This window comes from Rhinoraja longicauda, chromosome 2 (genome assembly GCF_053455715.1).
Source record: "Rhinoraja longicauda isolate Sanriku21f chromosome 2, sRhiLon1.1, whole genome shotgun sequence".
NCBI classification, from domain to species: domain Eukaryota; kingdom Metazoa; phylum Chordata; class Chondrichthyes; order Rajiformes; family Arhynchobatidae; genus Rhinoraja; species Rhinoraja longicauda.
Genome location: NC_135954.1, coordinates 105801763 through 105821736, shown reverse-complemented (window position 1 = coordinate 105821736; position 19974 = coordinate 105801763). Strand labels below are relative to the sequence as shown.

At 44.2% G+C, this 19974-nt stretch overlaps 1 protein-coding gene across 6 annotated transcripts in view; it reads right to left on the bottom strand.

Annotated features, from left to right (window-relative positions):
- pard3aa (par-3 family cell polarity regulator alpha, a) overlaps nucleotides 1-19974 on the bottom strand; it is a 946605-nt gene that overhangs the window by 633461 nt on the left and 293170 nt on the right. The window contains exon 1 of one of the 6 annotated variants that reach the window (XM_078425431.1): nucleotides 1997-2027. The exons of the other annotated variants lie outside the window; for them this stretch is intronic. The gene's annotated coding sequence lies outside the window, so the exon portion shown is untranslated. Of the gene's footprint in view, nucleotides 1-1996; nucleotides 2028-19974 lie in introns of those variants that run through there. 6 annotated transcript variants of the gene reach the window in all.

The following is a 19974-nucleotide window of genomic DNA, read 5'->3' as shown; positions in this document are numbered from 1 at the left end:
GGTCTTGACCTGCAACATTGACTTGCACAAAAAGCTGGAGTAACTCAGTGGGATAGGCAGCGTCTCCGGAGAGAAGGAATGGGTGAGGCTTCGGGTCGAGACCCTTCTTTAGTCTCGACCCGAAACTTCACCCATTCCTTCTCTCCAGAGATGCTGCCTGACCCGCAGAGTTAATCCAGCATTTTGTGTCTGTCTTCGATTTAAACCAGCATCTGCAGTTCCTTCCTACACATTGACTTACACCTTTTGCTTCCACAGGGATGCTGATTGAACCACTATTTCCGTTTCCGATTCCAGATGGTATTGAGACCTCCCCCCGAATTTGTATATTTAAATCAATATTCAAATTCGCAGACGACACCACCACTGTGGGATGGATATCAAATAATGATGAGACAGAGGATAGGAAGGAGATCGAGAACCTCATGACCTGGTGTCGAGACAACAGCCTTTCTCTCAATGTCAGCCATTCAATATGTCACCCATATTGAAGCAACGACCAAGAAAATCTCTACTTCCTTAGAAGGCTTAGGAAGTTTGGCATGTCCCCTACAACTCTCACCAACTTCTACAGATGCACCACAGAAAGCATTTTATCAGGATCAAGCATCTCAGCTTGATTTGGGAACAGCTCCATCCAAGACCGCATGAAATTGCAGTGAATTTTGGACGCAGCCCAGACCATCACACAAACCAACCTCCCTTCCATTGACTCCATTTATACCTCACGCTGCCCCGGCAAGGGCAGCAGCATAATCAAGGACCAGTCGCACCCTGGCCACTCCCTCTTCTCCCCTCTCCCATCAGGCAAAAGGTACAGAAGTGTTAAAACGCACACCTCCAGATTCAGGGACAGTTTCTTCCCAACTGTTATCAGGCAACTGAATCATCGTACCACAACCAGAGAGCAGAGCTGAACTACTATCTAGCTCGGACCATCGGACTATCCTTGATCAGACTTTACTGGCTTTACCTTGCACTAAACGTTATTCCCTTATCATACACTGTAAATGGTTCGATGGTAATCATGCATTGTCTTTCTGCTGACCGGATAGCACGCATCAAAAGCTTTTCGCTGTACCTCAGCACAGGCGACAATAAACTAAACTGAGCTGCATTGCAACTTGGAAAAAGCACTGGAAAACTTACTTTATTACAGTAATATACCTCCACAGGTCATTAGTCATTACTGTCTTTACTTTACGAAATTTAAATTATTGTAACGTGAAGTCTGAATTTTAAGAACAGCCCAGTTTTAATGCATCAATTCCCTATTAAATGCCTTCTCAGTGGAAGAAAATTGGATGCCATCAGCAACCAGGCATTGCAGAAAGTCATAATAATGCGTAGCATACTTTCGGAAATGAGATTGTAAAATTTAACTAAGCAGAAGTAACAAGTAGGAAAACAATAAAACCATAATATTACAGCTATTTTTCTTTATTTGTCACAGATCTGGATTATTTTACCGCAAGTCGGATGCAGACGCATTTTTTTCCCTGTATAATGATACCATTAGATCTTATTACCTTGAAAAGCTTTTTAACCAACATCATCTGAAGTACATTTCAACTAAAATGATTAATATTTAGATGATTTTTATCCCCACAGAGTACAATTAATTTAACCGCCAGACATTTCCAATGCTTAATCTGATGATTTGTTCTGCCTTTCCTGAAAAAAACACAGGGAGGGTATCTGAACAATAAACTTGACATTTCGGCTAATGTACCATATGTTTAAGTAATAAATGTTCCACTTATTTTCTTGTGGAATGCATCCATTCCTATTTTTACATTTTCATATAAAGCTTCTGCAGATGTCCATGTTTTAAATTTTCCATATTTTCCCCATGCATCCTTTGCAAACAATAAATCAGCCAGAATGACAACACCTTTGGGACACTGAAGCTCCCCACAGGTTCCTGCACATATGGTGTATGCATAGGTGCTTCAGACTCGCTGAAATGGACAGGACATTGAATATTAAAACTCACATCAATCGGCGTGCTTTGTTCGGCCCGTTTAAAAACATTTCCTTTTAAAGAGTCGGCAAAACTAATTCTTGTTATGGGAATAAAATTCTATTACTGGAATGCGTTTTAACATTCATTGAAACACCGCTAAACACTTCATTACAGGGTGAGACACAAAATGCCGGAGTAACTCAGCGGGACAGGCAGCATTGCTGGAGAGAAGGAATGGGTGACGTTTCGGGTCGAGACCCTTCTTCAGACTAGTCACGGGGAAAGGGAAACGAGAGACAGAGACAGTCAGGTAGAGAGATGTGGAACAAATGAATGAAAGATATGCAAAATAGTACCGACAATAAAGGAAACAGGCCATTGTTAGCTGTTTGCAAGGTGAGAACGGGAACCTGGTGCGACTTGGGTGGAGGCGGGATGAAGAGAGAGGGAATGCCGGGGTTACTTGAAGTTAGAAAAATCAATATTCATACCACAGAGTGATATTACAGTGATGCGGTTTTTAAACTGACGGTCTATTTAACAATTGGCGAACTATTAACTCAACTGTGAACAGTGTAAGAATGATGCGCTACATTCCCTGTCTTACGTAGACAATAGACAATAGGTGCAGGAGGAGGCCATTCGGCCCTTCGAGCCAGCACCGCCATTCAATGTGATCATGGCTGATCATTCTCAATCAGTACCCCGTTCCTGCTTTCTCCCCATACCCCCTGACTCCGCTATCCTTAAGAGCTCTATCTAGCTCTCTCTTGAATGTATTCAGAGAATTGGCCTCCACTGCCTTCTGAGGCAGAGAATTCCACAGATTCACAACTCTCTGACTGAAAAAGTTTTTCCTTATCTCTGTTCTAAATGGCCTACCCCTTATTCTTAAACTGTGAAAGTCAGCTTAAGAAAAATCAGTCGCGAACATGTTTAAGCATTATAAACTGCTTTTACCACTCACGCTCTCCAGAGCATAAAGCTAGTTTCGTCGAACATGGCAGTGAACAATCCGCCCTAACTCAAAAACCCACGTGTCACTTGTTCAGAGAAGAGACTGAGTCATTTAACCTTGCATTCAGTAGTCTAAGATGACAAATGGCTAAACCTTGCCATGGGTTCAGTTTTGAGATTAATGAAGGGATCAGTTTACTTTGCTTCTCTAATTCAGACATCCTTTTCACAGTGTTCCACTCCGGTGGTCTCCTTCACTTCCTTACATTTTGCAACAATTAAAATACCATCAATTTCTTCCAGACCTGCATCTTAATTTGCAAAATCAGAGCTGCACTAACTGAAGGAGCTGGGGACAGATCATTGTTCTCGACAAAAAAAGATTCTCTCATCCATGATTTGGTCACTGGTTAATATTTTTCGTGACTTAACTTGTTAACTTAACTTTGGTGACTTTACTAAACAAAGTAATGAGAAAATGGAGACACAACAGGCTGCAGATGCATTAGGACATTTTATACAGGAGAATACAGCCCAGGGTCCTAGGTACCATGATGTCTGTGCTGAAAATGATGCCAATTTAAACTGTACATCTGCCTGCACTTGGTCTACATCCCTCTATTCCCTCTGTGCATGTGCCTGTCTGTGTAAATGCTTTGTAAACATAATAATTGGTTCTGAGTTCACCACCTCTTTTTTTTCAGTGCATTTCCAATCTCAACCACTCAGTGTGAAAAGAATTGCCCTAATATCCCTTTTAAATCTCATACTTCTCATTGAAAGCCAATGCCATTGTAAACCTACACCATGGGAAATATATTCTGATTATTTACTCATAATCTTAATACACTTCTATCTGGCCCTCCTTTTCTCCAGGGAAAACATGTACAGGTTATCCAATCTCTCACATAACTTAAATCCTCCAAAACAGCCAACATCCTGGTGAATCGTGCTCGCGCAATTCTGTGCAGGTCAGATTAGATTACTTTATGGTCATATGCACCAGGGTGCAATGAAATACCTTCTTCACGTGAAACTCACAGAGTAAACAGTTTACATAAGAAATAGCTGGACTAGCCCCCATGTTCTTTACAAGGCAACTGATGGCAGCAGGGAAAGAGGGAAGGTGCTCCCTTTAATGTTAACTTATTGGTCCAAAGCTCTTGAGGATTAAAAAAAAACCTCAAGCGTATGAAATTAATAGCATTGCTGAAATACTTCACACTGCCGTCATTATTTTTATTCTTGGCAAAAAAACACTACATTTACCTATATTCTACAGAGAAATCACTGCATCTCCGGGCAGGTCAAAATCATCTGAAGCCAACGATATTGACGGTTATTATGAATGGAACAATTTTAGAAGTTGCACAAAACAGAGATCTATGAACAGACAACTTCTCTGTTTAAAAAAAAAAAAAAAAAATTATCAACGATACTCGATTCATTAAAGTGCACTCTGAAGTGCAGTAGTTTCAACTCAGCGGTCTGTATCCATGTGGAAATATTTATTGAGCAAAACCAAAGACTTGCAATGGCAGAAGAGCATTTGTGCGTTCGGTGTGTTCACCTGCCCAGAGACCAAGTGACTGAAAGCAAAACTGTTGGAGGAACTCAGCGGACCTTGCAATATCTGCACGATAAACCGAAACCTCAAACCAAACTTAAGGATAGCGGAGTGAGGGGGTATGGGGAGAAGGCAGGAACGGGGTACTGATTGAGAGTGATCAGCCATGATCGCATTGAATGGCAGTGCTGGCTCGAAGGGCTGAATGGCCCACTCCTGCACCTATTGTCTATTGTCTATTGTCTATTGAGGCAAAGCAGGAGTCCGTGTTTCAGGTGGGGAGTCTATATCAGGATCTGCAATCTCTCATGTCAGTAAATTTCAAACCTGGTCGGAGAGTCAGGAATATTACGATGAAGCATTTGTTTTACTTTTTTTAAAAGGCAGCGGTAGAGTTGTTGCCTTAGAGCGCTTGCAGCGCCGGATTCAATCCCAGCTATGGATGCCGTCTGTACGGAGTTTGTACGTTCTCCCCATGACTGCATGGGTTTTCTCCGAGATCTTCGATTTCCTTTCCCGCTCAAAAGACGTACAGGTTTGTAGGTAAAATTGGCTTGGTGAATGTGTAAATTGTCCCGAGTGTGTGTCGGATAGTGTTAATATGCAGGGATCGCAGGTCGGTGCAGACTCGGTGGGCCGAAGGGCCTGTTTCCGTGCTGTATCTCTAAACTAAACAAAACAAAACTAAGCCAATTGTCGTCTTGATTACTTTTGTCTGCACCATATCACATTCATTCCCTCTGTTCTTTTCCCCCTTCCCCTCTCTTCAATTGAAAATGCACTTGTCTTCTGACTTTTCCAATTTTGGTGAAGAGTCCTTGACCTGAAATGTCAATTGTCTCTTCTTGAGCTTGCGAGTGCCTCCTGTATCACCTGTTTTTGTCAGGGAGACTTACGGTCTGAAGAAGGGTCTCCACAACGGTCTGCATATTAACACTACCCTACACACACTAGGAACATTTTTAAAACTTTTATTCCAAGCCAATCAACCTACAAACCTGTACCTCTTTGGAGTGTGGGAGGAATCTGAAGTTTTTGGACAAAACCCACGCAGGTCACGGGAAGAACGTACAAGCTCCATACAGGCAAGCGCCTGTGGTCAGGATCGAACCCGGGTCTCTGGCGCTGTAAGGCAGTAGCTCTACCGCTGTGCCACCGTGCCGCCATATTAGTTTACAAATTAAATTAGTTTACAAAAAAAATGTTGCAATTGGGAACTTCAAAATTAAAAGCAAGTTAATACCGAAAACTACAATCACATCTGTGCCGAGAGAAAAAAAAGAGGGCTACCTAAAATCACCACAGGTTGGCCCTCATTTGCTGATGCACTATTTATGTACAGCTCCTTCATACAACCAAGCAAACAAGTGTTTGAGGTGGCTGGTGAGATGGATTTGCTTGCTGGCTGCTGCAGGACTGCAGTTAATTATTCTTGACAGCAGCCACAACTATGCACATTGCAGCCAAGAAGAATCCATGCCGGCTAAAAACCTTGACGCCTACTTTGCAAATCCTGTCTGCAGACCTGTCACGCAGGCGAACAGCAGTGTCCTTCTTAAAACCATCGATGACATTTAAAATCTCATGTGCAGTAAAATCTTTAAAAGTGTCAGCAGCCAGCAGTTCCCTGACACCAGTTCCACAAATACTTGTTTGCTTGTTTGTATGAATGAGCTGTAAATAAACAATACGATACGATAGAACTTTATTTATCCCACGAGGGAAACTAAGGAATGGGTCGCAAAATGCTGGAGGGTCTCGACCCGAAACGTCACCAATTCTGCAGAGGTCCTTCTGCAGTTGTACAGGGCCCTAGTGAGACCGCACCTGGAGTACTGTGTGCAGTTTTGGTCTCCAAATTTGAGGACGGATATTCTTGCTATTGAGGGTGTGCAGCGTAGGTTTACTAGGTTAATTCCCAGAATGGCGGGCCTGTCATATGTTGAAAGACTGGAGCGACTAGGCTTGTATACACTGGAATTTAGAAGGATGAGAGGAGATCTTATCGAAACGTATAAGATTATTAAGGGGTTGGACACGTTAGAGGCAGGAAACATGTTCCCAATGTTGGGGGAGTCCAGAACAAGGGGCCACAGTTTAAGAATAAGGGGTAGGCTATTTAGAACGGAGATGAGGAAAAACTTTTCAGTCAGAGGGTTGTGAATCTGTGGAATTCTCTGCCTGGCAGTGGAGGCCAATTCTCTGAATGCATTCAAGAGAGAGCTGGATAGCGTAGTCAGGGGGTATGGGGAGAAGGCAGGAACGGGGTACTGATTGAGAATGATCAGCCATGATCACATTGAATGGCGGTGCTGTCTATACCAGACCCTCACATAGGCATGGAGTGCCAATTATAGTTGTGAAGAAATTCTTCCTGATATAAAGCAGGCAGAAAAAATGTAGAAATTTACAAAGAATGATCAGCCATGATCACATTGAATGGCGATGCTGGCTCGAAGGGCCGAACGGCCTCCTCCTGCACCTATTGTCTATTGTCTATTGTCTACTGTCTATAATTCCTTCTATCCTGAGATGCTGCCTGACCTGCTGAGTTACTCCAGCATTTTGTGAATAAATACCAGGAGGGAAATTGATCTGCCAACAGTCATTAAAACACAAAATATATGAAACATGAAATTAAAGAGACGAGTGGAAAGGATTGGGGATGTGCAAAGATTGGGGTGGGGGTGGGGGGAGTGGAGGGGAGTCAGTCTCAGTCTACCCCACGACAGAAGGGGGAGGAGTTGTACAGTTTGATGGCCACAGGGAAGAAGGATCTCCTGTGGCGTCCTGTCCTGCATCTTGGTGGGACCAGTCTGTTGCTGAAGGTGCTCCTCAGGTTGACCAGTGTGTCATGGAGGGGGTGAGCTGTATTGTCCAGGATGCTCAGCAGTTTGAGGAGCATCCTCCCCTCCAAGACCATCTCCCATGAATCTAACTCCACCCCTGGATGGATAAATAGGGCATCAGTAAATTAGGGGCAAGCTGTGTTAAAAAGAAGGTATCACAAAATGCTGGAGTAACTCAGCAGGCCAGGCAGCATCTCTGGAGAGAAGGAACGGGTGACGTTTCGGGTCGAGACCCTTCTTCAGACTGACGTCGGGGGGGAGGGACAAAGGAAGGATATAGGTGAAGACAGGAAGACAGGGGGAGAACTGGGAAGGGGGAGGGGAAGAGAGGGGCAGAGGAGCTATCTAAAGTTAGAGAAGTCAATGTTCATACCGCTGGGCTGTAAGCTGCCCAAGCGAAATATGAGGTGCTGTTCCTCCAATTTGCGGTGGGCCACAAACTCTTCCTGCCAACTCTACATTAATCGGTTATTGCACTTCACATTTTGTTTTGCACTCCAATCTTGCACGTGTTCTATTTATTTTTTTACTGCACTTTACTATTTCCTCCGCAAACCTCAAATGAACAATGAATTTCATTGCAAACGAGTGTCTGTGAAACTATTCTGAATCGGAATGCAGGAGAATCACTCCCCTCACACGGAGAGAATGTTTGGTTTCCTGAACGATGACTAAGAATAGTATTTTTTAAAAAGCATCTCCCACGGTTGCAGGGGAAAGGGATATGAGAAAGGGAAAGTGAACAGGAAAGAGCAAGTAATATTTGTGCCTTAAAAATGCCGAGTAATATCCATTTCCAACAACAGTTTAATCACCTGTCCTTCACATCCATTAGAACAATCATCACCAAATCTCCCACAACCCAACATCCTGGATGTCGCCATTGACTCCAAATTAGTCAATAGTCGTTTATTTGTCACATACACATAAATGTGTAGTGAAATGAAAAATTACCCGCAGTTCAACAATAAGACCAATAAGAATAATCAATAAAAATGCAATAACACATACAGTCATAAACTAATACCAAACAAAAAGAAACATCCATCACAGTGAGTCTCCCCTCCTCACTGTGATGGAAGGCCAGAATGTCTTTTTCTCTTCCCTGCCGTCTTCTCCCGCGGTCAGGCTGTTGAAGTTGCCACGTCGGGGCGGTCGTGGCTCCCGACATTGAAAAATAAATTCAACTGAAACAAGCCACTTAAGTACCATGCAAACATGACGCATGGGCGAGACACACAAATCATGGGCCGGCACAGTGGTGTACTGGGAAGAGTTACTGCCTTACAGTGTCAAAGACCCGGGTTCGATCCCGACTACGGGTGCTGTCTGTACGGAGTTTTGTACGTTCTCACCGTGACCTGCCTGGGCTTTCTCCGGGATCTTCGGTTTCCTCCCACACTCCAAAGACGCACAGGTTTGTAGTTTAATTGGCTTGGTATAAATGTAAAATTGTCCCTCAGTGTGTCGAGGGATGGTGTTAATGTGCGGGGGATTGCTGGTTGGTGTGGACTCGGCGGGCCGAAGGGCCTGTTTCTGTACTGTATCTCTAAACTAAACTAAACAAAACAGGTCTCTCGCCGTTACATTGCCCAAGGCATTTCTACAATCCACAGGTCAAGAGTGGGACAGAATACTAGCGATTTGCCGGAATCAAGCTCAATATCATAGGGAACAAAGTACCTCACTTGACTAACACCCCATCAACAGCCATCAGTAGGCTTAACCAACCTGCAAAAGGGCCCTGACCCAAATCATCACCAATCCATGTTCTCCAGAGATGCTGCCTGCCTCGCTGAGATACTCTAGCTCTTAGTGTCTTTTTTTGGTAAATCAGTATCTGCAGCTCTTTTCTGAATCTGAAGAAGGGTGATGACCCGAAACGTCACCCATTCCTTCTATCCAGAGATGCTGCCTGTCCCGCTGAATTACCCCAGTGCTCCTTCCTACACATACCTGTCATCTCGTTTTTCTAGTTCCGGTGAGGTCTTTGACTTAAAATACCAACTCAGTTTCCCTTCCCACGGTGGCGCAGCGGTAGAGTTGCTGCCTTACAGCGCCAGAGCCCCGGGTTCAATCCTGACTACGGGTGCTGTCTGTACGGAGTTTGTACGTTCTCCCCTTGACCTGCGTGGGTTTTCTCCAAGATCTTCTGTTTCCTCCCACATTCCAAAAACGTACAGGTTAGTAAGTAAATTGGCTTGGTGTAAATGCAAATTGTAGGATCGCGTTAATGTGCAACACCGTTGGGCCGATGGGCCTGTTTCCGCGCTGTGTCTCTAAACTAACCGAAACTAAACTATTGTATGTTTTGGATTGCCAGTAGCTACAGCTTCTTGCTGGTTAGACTCTCTTTCTTTGGTCAAGTTGACTCTATGTTTACATGAAGCCCAAAAAATGACTTCCATATTTCTTCCTACTCAAAACATCAGAAGCAAACATAATTGTACGATGAAAATCAATTTATCACAAATAAGGACAAGCTATACTTCATCCTATTCAGTTCCACTTATGATTGAATACATTTTGCCATAAAATTTGTTGCAGTCTCATGAAAATATACTTGCATCTTATCTGATAACTTGCAAACTCAATTCACCACCAGATGTAAAATACCAGGCAATTTTATTTATCTTCCTTTTACAAATATGAAAGGAAGCCCAAATGTGAAAAACATAGGCCCAGCAATTTAGGGAAAGGAAATGACGCATCCGTTATCAATGCGAACACAATTTAAAACACATTCTGAGAGAGATAACAGCTGGATAGTGCATCGGGAATTAGCCACAGCCGAAAGTTATAATAAACATCCAATCTTTGCTTTCAGATTCTGTCTGAAATCATTGGATCGCCCAAATCAGATTAATGATTTCCACCATTTTCCAACATCAATTTTCAGAGACCCCAAAACAATAGTTAATTATTACATTTACTTTTATATAGTTTTAGGATAAATAATGCTAAATGGAATCTGTTGAGACTTAAATTTGGATTAATTATAATTTAAGTTTTTTAAGTTGTTAAGTTTAGTGATACAGAGTGGAAACAGGCACTTCAGCCCACCGAGTCCACGCCGACCAGCAATCCCCACACATTAACACTAGCCTACACACATTAGGGACAATTTATAATTTTACCCAAACCAATTAACCTCCAAACCTTTACTTCTGTGGAGTGCGGGCGGAAACCAGAGCACCCGGATTAAACCCACGCAGGTCACAGGGAGAACGTACAAACTCCGTACAGATAGCACCAGTCACGTGCTGTGAATCCGGGTCTCTGGCGCTGGAAGGCAGCAACTCTACCGCTGCGCCACCGTGCCGCCACGAATGGTCCCGATGTTGGGGGAATCCAGAACCAGGGGCCGCAGTTTAAGAATAAGGGGTAGGCCATTTGGAACGGAGATGAGGAAAAACTTTTTCAGTCAGAGAGTTGTGAATCTGTGGAATTCTCTGCCTCAGAAGGCAGTGGGGGCCGATTCTCTGGATGCTTTCAAGAGAGAGTTAGATAACACTCTTAATGATAGCGGAGTCAGGGGGTATGGGGAGAAGGCAGGAATGGGGTACTGATTGTGAATGATCAGCCATGATCACAGTGAATGGTGGTGCTGGCTCGAAGGGCCAAATGGCCTCCTCCTGCACCTATTGTCTATTGTTGATGTTTTCAAAACATACACAAAACATTGAGTATCATTAGCAAGATAAAGTAATAATATAAGCTATGCATCTTCTAATCCAGATAAAAAGTAGTATCAATATGCTTTTGCACTGGTCTTTGGAATCCAATAATCAAACTGAAGACAGAAAATCTGCATCTCCCACTTTGTAAGTGCAGCCAGTCCCAGTCTTAGTATATCTCTGTATACTCACATTCTATCAGCTGCGCATTTGAAGAGCATTATGCAGCTAACTCATTAACTCTCCAGTAAAAAGGTGACACTGGTACCACTGAGGATGAGAGCACTAATGCAATTAATGCTGAAAGGAGTCACCCCATGTCATTGTATGCAGAGAGATGCATTACCGACATGACTGCTTTACCACTAGCCTGACATGAACTCGTGTGTGGGATGGAACTGCAGATGCCGGTTTAAACCAAAGATATAGACACAAAATGCTGGAGTAACTCAGCGGGGGACTCAGCATCTCTGGAGAAAAAGGAATAGGTAACGTTTCGGGTTGAGATCCTTCTCGTGTGCTCCCTGCTGCTGCATACTAGTATGTCTGGAGCCTGGCGGCACAAGCCACTGCCCTCCCCATCGATCACCATTGGTGCATCGGGAAGCTGGCACTAATCCAGCAATCGATTGCCCCGTGGGTCAGCGCAGAGAGTTCTGCTTGTCATGGCTGGTCCTTGGAGGGCTTAGTCTAGCAATGTACCTGTCCAACCCTGAGATGGAGGGTGCTCGGAGCTGGACTTTGGCCAGCACAAGCAATGTGGTCCGTGTCGGAATGTGGGCCGTGCAGATGCTGGTTTACACCGAAGACAGACACAAAATGCTGGAGTAACTCAACGGGACAGGCAGCATCTCTGGAGAGAAGCAATGGGTGACGTTTTGGGTCGAGACCCTTCTTCAGACAGAAACAAAGAACTGCAGATGCTGGTGTATAAGATCCCCTCTCATCCTTCTAAATTCTAGTGAATACAAGCTCAGTCACTCCATTCTTTCATCATGTGACATGTGAAAGGGGAGGCCATTTAAAACTGAGGTGAGAAGCAACTTTTTCACCCAGAGAGTTGTGAATTTGTGGAATTCTCTGCCACAAAAGGCAATGGAAGCCAATTCAATGGATGAATTTAAAAGAGAGTTAGATAGAGCTCTAAGGGCCAGTGGAATCAAGGGATTTGGGGAGAAGGCAGGCACGGGTTACTGATTGTGGATGATCAGCCATGATCACAATGAATGGCTCGAAGGGTCAAATGGCCTACTCCTGCACCTATTTTCTATGTTTCTAGTCCCGCCATCCCGGGAATTAACCTAGTGAACCTACGCTGCACTCCCTCAATAGCAAGAATGTCCTTCCGCAAAATGCTGGCGAATTTCTGGTCAGGCAGTATCCCTGGAGAACATGGATAGGTGACGTTTCAGGTCGAGCCCCTTCTTCGAAACCTCAGATGTTGTTTCTCCACTCAGCCTCTAATGGGTGAACACATGCAGAGGTTAGAGATTGCTTCAGGGTCTGGTGCAGTAGCAGGCTGGCCAAGATGAAACGAAGAACTGCAAATGCTGATTTATACTGAAGATAGACACAAAGTGCTGAGTCCGAAGAAGGATCTTGTCCCAAAATGTCACCTATCCTTTTTCTCCAGAGATGCTGCCTGACCCGCTTCAATCCTTCATTGCTTCTACTCTGGGGCTGTAGAGAGCATCCTGTCCGGCAACATTACAGTCTGGTTTGGGAACAGCTCTGCCCAGGACAGGATGGCCCTGCAGAGAGTAGTGCGTTTGGCAGAACGCACCATGGGAACTACACACGCCCCCCTGCAGGACCTATACATCAGGAGGTGCAGATCCAGAGCAAGTAAGATTATGAGGGACCCCTGCCACCCCAGTAACGGACTGTTCCAGATGCTATGGTCAGGCAAACGCCTCTGCTGTCACGCTGTGAAAACGGAGAGGATGAGACGGAGTTTCTTCCCACAGGCCATCAGGACTGTCAACTTTTATAACTCCAGAGACTACCTTTTTGTCTACGCTGTAGTAACTTTATTAACTTTATTTATATACCGTAACTGTAATTTTTTTGTGCACAATCCGCAGGCATTGCCACTTTCATTTCACTGCACATCGTGTATGTGTATGTGACAAATAAACTTGACTTGACTTGACTTGAGTTACTCCAGCACTTTGCGTCCATCTTTGGTCAAGATGATGGCTATTTTTAAATTACAAGGTTACATACCGCGCGCGATTTGTTCAAACCAGAGCACCAAGAGTGCTGTAAAGAACCAGCACTCTGCAGGGCAGCACAAGGCATCTTTCATAACCATCCATTCGTAATGTTTTAATCAGTGCAATCTAAATTAGGCTGCAATGTGAAAGAGTCGCATTTCAGGACTCTCAGGTCATCGTGCAAATCTGTCCAAACAGACTTTTAGTGTAGCGTGGAGATACAGTATGGAAACGGGCCCTTCGTTCCATCGAGCCCACGCCGACCCATTGATCACTGGGAAGACTGTGGAACAGCAATGGCAGGTATTCCTGGGAATAATGCAGAAGTTGCAGGATCAATTTATCCCAAAGAGGAGGAAAGATTCTAAGGGGAGTAAGAGGCACCCGTGGCTGACAAGGGAAGTCAAGGACAACATAAAAATAAAAGGGAAGAAGTATAACATAGTAAAGAAGAGTGGGAAGCCAGAGGATTGGGACTCTTTTAAAGAGCAACAGAAGATAACTAAAAAGGCAATACGGGGAGAAAAGATGAGGTACGAGGGTAAACTAGCCAATAATATAAAGGAGGATAGTAAAAGCTTTTTTAGGTATGTGAAGAGGAAAAAAATAGTCAAGGCAAATGTGGGTCCCTTGAAGACAGAAGCAGGGGAATTTATTATGGGGAACAAGGAAATGGCAGAAGAGTTGAACTGGTACTTTGGATATGTCTTCACTGAGGAGGATACAAACAATCTCCCAGATGTTCTAGTGGCCAGAGATCCTAGGGTGACAGAGGAACTGGAGGAAATCCACATCAGGCAGGAAAAAGTTTTGGGTAGAATAATGGGACTGAAGGCTGATAAATCCGCAGGGCCTGATGGTCTGCATCCCAGGGTGCTTAAGGAGGTGGCTCTAGAAATTGTGGACTCATTAGTGATTATTTTCCAATGTTCTATAGATTCCAGGTCAGTTCCTATGGATTGGAGGGTAGCTAATGTTATCCCACTTTTTAAGAAAGGAGGGAGAGAGAAAACGGGAAATTATAGACCAGTTAGTCTGACATCAGTGGTGGGGAAGATGCTGGAGTCAATTATAAAAGACGAAATTGCGGAGCATTTGGATCGCAGTAACAGGATCGTTCCGAGTCAGCATGGATTTACGAAGGGGAAATCGTGCTTGACTAATCTACTGGAATTTTTTGAGGATGTAACTAGGAAAATTGACAGGGGAGAGCCGGTGGATGTGGTGTACCTCGACTTTCAGAAAGCCTTCGACAAGGTCCCACATAGGAGATTGGTGGGCAAAATTAAAGCACATGGTATTGGAGGTAGGGTACTAACATGGATAGAAAGTTGGTTGACAGACAGAAAGCAAAGAGTGGGGATAAATGGGTCCCTTTCAGAATGGCAGGCAGTGACTAGTGGGGTACCGCAAGGCTCGGTGTTGGGACCGCAGCTATTTACAATATACATCAATGACTTGGATGAAGGGATTAAAAGTACCATTAGCAGATTTGCCGATGATACAAAGCTAGGTGGCAGTGTGAACTGTGAGGAAGATGCTATGAGGTTGCAGGGTGACTTGGACAGGTTGTGTGAGTGGGCGGATGCATGGCAGATGCAGGTTAATGTGGATAAGTGTGAGGTTATCCACTTTGGTGGTAAGAATAGGAAGGCAGATTATTATTTGAACGTTGTCAAGTTAGGAAAAGGGGACGTACAACGTGATCTGGGTGTCTTAGTGCATCAGTCACTGAAAGGAAGCATGCAGGTACAGCAGGCAGTGAAGAAAGCCAATGGAATTTTGGCATTCATAACAAGAGGAGTTGAGTATAGGAGCAAAGAGGTCCTTCTGCAGTTGTACAGGGCCCTAGTGAGACCGCACCTGGAGTACTGTGTGCAGTTTTGGTCTCCAAATTTGAGGAAGGATATTCTTGCTATTGAGGGCGTGCAGCGTAGGTTTACTAGGTTAATTCCCGGAATGGCGGGACTGTCCTATGTTGAAAGACTGGAGCGACTAGGTTTGTATACACTGGAATTTAGAATAATGAGAGGGGATCTTATTGAAACGTATAAGATTATTAAGGGGTTGGACATGTTAGAGGCAGGAAACATGTTCCCAATGTTGGGGGAGTCCAGAACCAGGGGCCACAGTTTAAGAATAAGGGGTAGGCCATTTAGAACAGAGATGAGGAAAAACTTTTTTAGTCAGAGAGTTGTAAATCTGTGGAATTCTCTGCCTCAGAGGGCAGTGGAGACCAATTCTCTGAATGCATTCAAGAGAGAGCTAGATAGAGCTCTTAAGGATAGCGGAGTCAGGGGGTATGGGGAGAAAGCAGGAACGGGGTACTGATTGAGAATGATCAGCCATGATCACATTGAATGGTGGTGCTGGCTCGAAGGGCCGAATGGCCTACTCCTGCACCTATTGTCTATTGTCTATTGTCTATCACCTGTTCACACTAGTTCTACGTTATCCCACTTTCTCATCCACGTTAGGGCCATTTACAGAGGCCAATTAAGCTGTAAACTCGCAGTTCTTTGGGATATAGGAGGAAATTGGAGCACCAAGAGGCGATCCATGCAGTCAGAGGGAGTGTGTGCGTAAGCTGCACGCAGACAGCACCCATGGTCAGGATCGAACCCACGTCTCTGGCTCTGAGAGGCAGCAGCTCTTCTCGCTGCGCAACTGAGAATGATCAGCCATGGTCACATTGAATGGTGGTGCTGGCTCAAAGTGGCCGAATGGCCTACTCCTGCATCTATTGTCTATTGCGCCCTTTTGAATCCCCATTTTCATATAATATAATAGAAGAGAATCAAGGACGTACAAGGTCATTTGGTCCGTCAATGCTTATCCCAATCTGTCCCTTTTGTTCTGGTTCAGCTTCATTGTGATTCCCTCAAAGCTCTGCAGTTGCATGTCCCTTAACATTTACTGCCATCCGTTTGAATGCAGCAGATGAAGCCAGGACTATCCTGTAGCTTTTAATGCTCTCACAACAGTTTAAACATCTCAGTCTTGCTGCGAGTGTAAATTGCTTTGCTTACAGAATCTCACCTCAGTGGTGACGAGCAAATGATGCCACTGACCTCCCAATGACCAAACCCTGGACCCTTGAGGCATCAAGTCATCCAGAAAAGTGACACCACACGGGTGAAATTCTCTGCAATACAACACACACAGAGTGCAATGCACCTTCTAATCTTCATTGTCACAGAATCAGTGAGAGTTCAGGTCCGCTCCAAAAGTTTGAGCACAGAGCCAAGGCCATTACACACAGTACTACATTTCAGAAAGGCGGCCATCTTGAGGGATGCTGTCTTCAAATGACAATAGACAATAGACAATAGGTGCAGGAGGAGGCCATTCGGCCCTTCGAGCCAGCACCGCCATTCAATGTGATCATGACTGATCGTTCTCAATCAGTACCCCGTTCCTGCCTTTTCCCCATACCCCCTGACTCCGCTATCCTTAAGAGCTCTATCCAGCTCCCTCTTGAATCATTCAGAGAATTGGCCTCCACTGCCTTCTGAGGCAGAGAATTCCACAGATTCACAACTCTCTGACTGAAAAAGTTTTTCCTCATCTCCGTTCTAAATGGCCTACCCCTTATTCTTAAACTGTGGCCCCTTGTTCTGGACTCCCCCAACATTGGGAACATGTTTCCTGCCTCTAACGTGTCCAACCCCTTAATACTCTTATACGTTTCGTTAAGATCCCCTCTCATCCTTCTAAATTCCAATCTGCCCTCTCGGGTTGCCTGGTACTACTGTGAGAAAATACAATTAGGAAACAGCCAATTTTGCATAGTCCAGTTGCAGAGACAGGAATATTATGAATAGTAAATTACCCCATCCCCAATATCCCATACCAGTGACAACACTTCAAGTGACATAATATAATAAAATAACTGCAGATGCTGGTACAAATCGAAGGTATTTATTCACAAAATGCTGGAGTAACTCAGCAGGACAGGCAGCATCTCGGGAGAGAAGGAATGGGCGACGTTTCGGGTCGAGACCCTTCTTCAAGTGATTATCATTGGTTGCAATTTACTTCAGAAGGTCAAAAGATATTGCAGGACACTATGTCAAAGTGTTTTTCCCGTACGTCTCTCCTCTCTTCCAAATAAACTTATCGGTAAGACAGCAACACGAGGTTAATCCCTGGGACGGAGGGACTGTCATGTGAGGAAAGATTGGAAAGACTAGGCTTGTATTCACTGGGGTTTCGAAGGATGAGAGGGGATCTTATAGAGACGTATAAAATCATAAAAGGACTAGACAAGCTAGATGCAGGAAAAAATGTTCCCAATGTTGGGGGAGTCCAGAACCAGGGGACACAGTCTAAGAATAAAGGGGAGGCCATTTAAAACTGAGGTGAGAAGAAACTTTTTCACCCAGAGAGTTGTGAATTTGTGGAATTCTCTGCCACAGAAAGCGATGGAGGCAAATTCACTGGATGAATTTAAAAGAGAGTTAGATAGAGCTCTAGGGGCTGTTGGAATCAAGGTTGTATGGGGAGAAGGCAGGCACAGGTTACAGATTGTAGATGATCAGCCATGATCACAATGAATGGCGGTGCTGGCTCAAAGGGCCAAATGGCCCCTCCAGCACCTATTTTCTATGTTTCTATGTCATCTGGCGAGTTCTATCTAAGTGGGCTCTATAGAGAAACAAGAAACATAAAACATTGGGTAATAATTGCAGTGACTGTTGCAATTATCTCAGCAGTTGGAAAGTAGCTGAACTGGTGAAAACTGGGGTTACCAAAGGAAAATGTTGGGTGCTGGCCGAGTCTTGTACAGAATGGAGTCTTGTGCAGCAGAGAGATTGAAAAAAAAAGGTCTGTTCAGGGATCTTTCAAAAGAGCTAGATAGAGCTCTTAAAGATAGCGGAGTCAGGGGGTATGGGGAGAAGGCAGGAACCGGGTACTGATTGTGAATGATCAGCCATGATCACATTGAATGGCGGTGCTGGCTCGAAGGGCCGAATGGCCTACTCCTGCACCTATTGTCTATTATCTATTGTCTATTGTCTATTATCTAAAACAAGCACAGAGGACAGAGAACAAAGAGTTATATGGAAAATTTGACATGTCATTTTTACCATGTCGGAAGACATGCAAACAAGAGATTGCAACTGCTTAAAATCTCGAAATTAAAAATGGGACCTTTGAACTCAAACAGTGCCTGTGGAGGCAAAAAAGACGAAGGTGACATTGTAGGTGAAGACACAGAATCAAGATGCCAAGGGAAGAGGAAAGTTGGCTGGTCGGTACATGGCAGCATGGGAGTTTTTCTTTGGCGGGGGAAGTTGGAGGTGGGATGGTCGCTGGTGGGTAGTAGGTGGAACAAGAGGGGATGGGAGGGATGGTGAAGGCAGATGGAGTCAGATGGGGGGAGGAGGGGTTGATAGGAGAGGGAGACAATATGTAGTTGGTTGGGTGATTGTGTGTGGGAAGCGGACACAGCAGGTGTGGAATTTGAGAGCTCAGTGTTCAAACCATAATGTTGTCGCAGAGTCCGAGAATGATACAGGCCCTTCGGCCCAACGTGCCCACACCGGCCAAAATGTCCCAGCTACACTAGTCCCCCCTGCCTGTGTTTGGTCCATATCCCTCCAAACATGACCTATCCATATACATTAACCAAGCATATAGGATTTGTCTTTACTATGGCACTGTCAATCTTTTATCTAAAGATAGACACAAAATGCTGGAGTAACTCAGCGGGTCTGGAGAAAAGGAGTCAGTGACGTTTCGGGTCCATACCCTTCTTCTCGACCCGTGACGTCACCTATTCCTTTTCTCCAGACCTGCTGAGTTACTCCGGCTTTTTGTATCTATCTTCGGTTTAAACCAGCATCTGCAGTTCCTTCTAACGATCTTTTATCTAGTCAGTGTAAAGGAAGGACAAGCTATTTTTTTTCCTCAATAGCACTTTTCAACAGATCAGTGTTAGATCAGTGAATGCCAGAATGCTCACGTAATGATCTTGCACCCATACCTCAAATCCCTGAAGATTAACGATCCATTAGTAGACCCCATACTTTGAGATCACACAATCTACAAATTGTCAGGTGCCAGAGATTAACATCAGTCTTGAAGTTTTGAGCACAGGCCAATAAACTTTGTTCAGGATGAACAAACTTCTGAGGAGAAGTAAAAGCTCAACTATAAATTCAATGGAAAAAAACAACAGGGCAGTCTTTATGTGATTAGACTCCACAATAGGACTTCTGTTGATTGTTGTCTTCAGATTACAAGGCGCTGCAGCTGTGACCCACTCACCAGGCAGCTCTGAAACTGATACTCAATTAGCTCCAAAGTGAGCTGAGAACAAAAGATAACACCCAGCTTTATTTACAACTTATTTAATAAAACTGTTCAATTATCTGCAACAAGTTTACTGGTGGAGGTTCTGTATTTCAGTGCCATGTGCCAATTCTCAGAGTTCAATTTGCATGGGATTACAGCACTATTGGAGCAGAATATGATCAGGCATTCTGTAAAACGATCGGTGCCTTTTCAACCAAGTGCTTTTAATGCCCCCAAATAACACTGAGATAATTCAGTCAATAAACAGACTTCTCAGTGATTTAAACCAAGTTAATTCCACAAGAAATTCAAGTAGTATCTATTAACACTCGTTTTTCTATTGATGACATTTTCAAACCACAGTGTCAGTTTTATAACTGTTCATATTACGAACAGAATTTGAAGGCACCGTGTTATTTCTCCGTTAGTTGGAAAAAGGGTC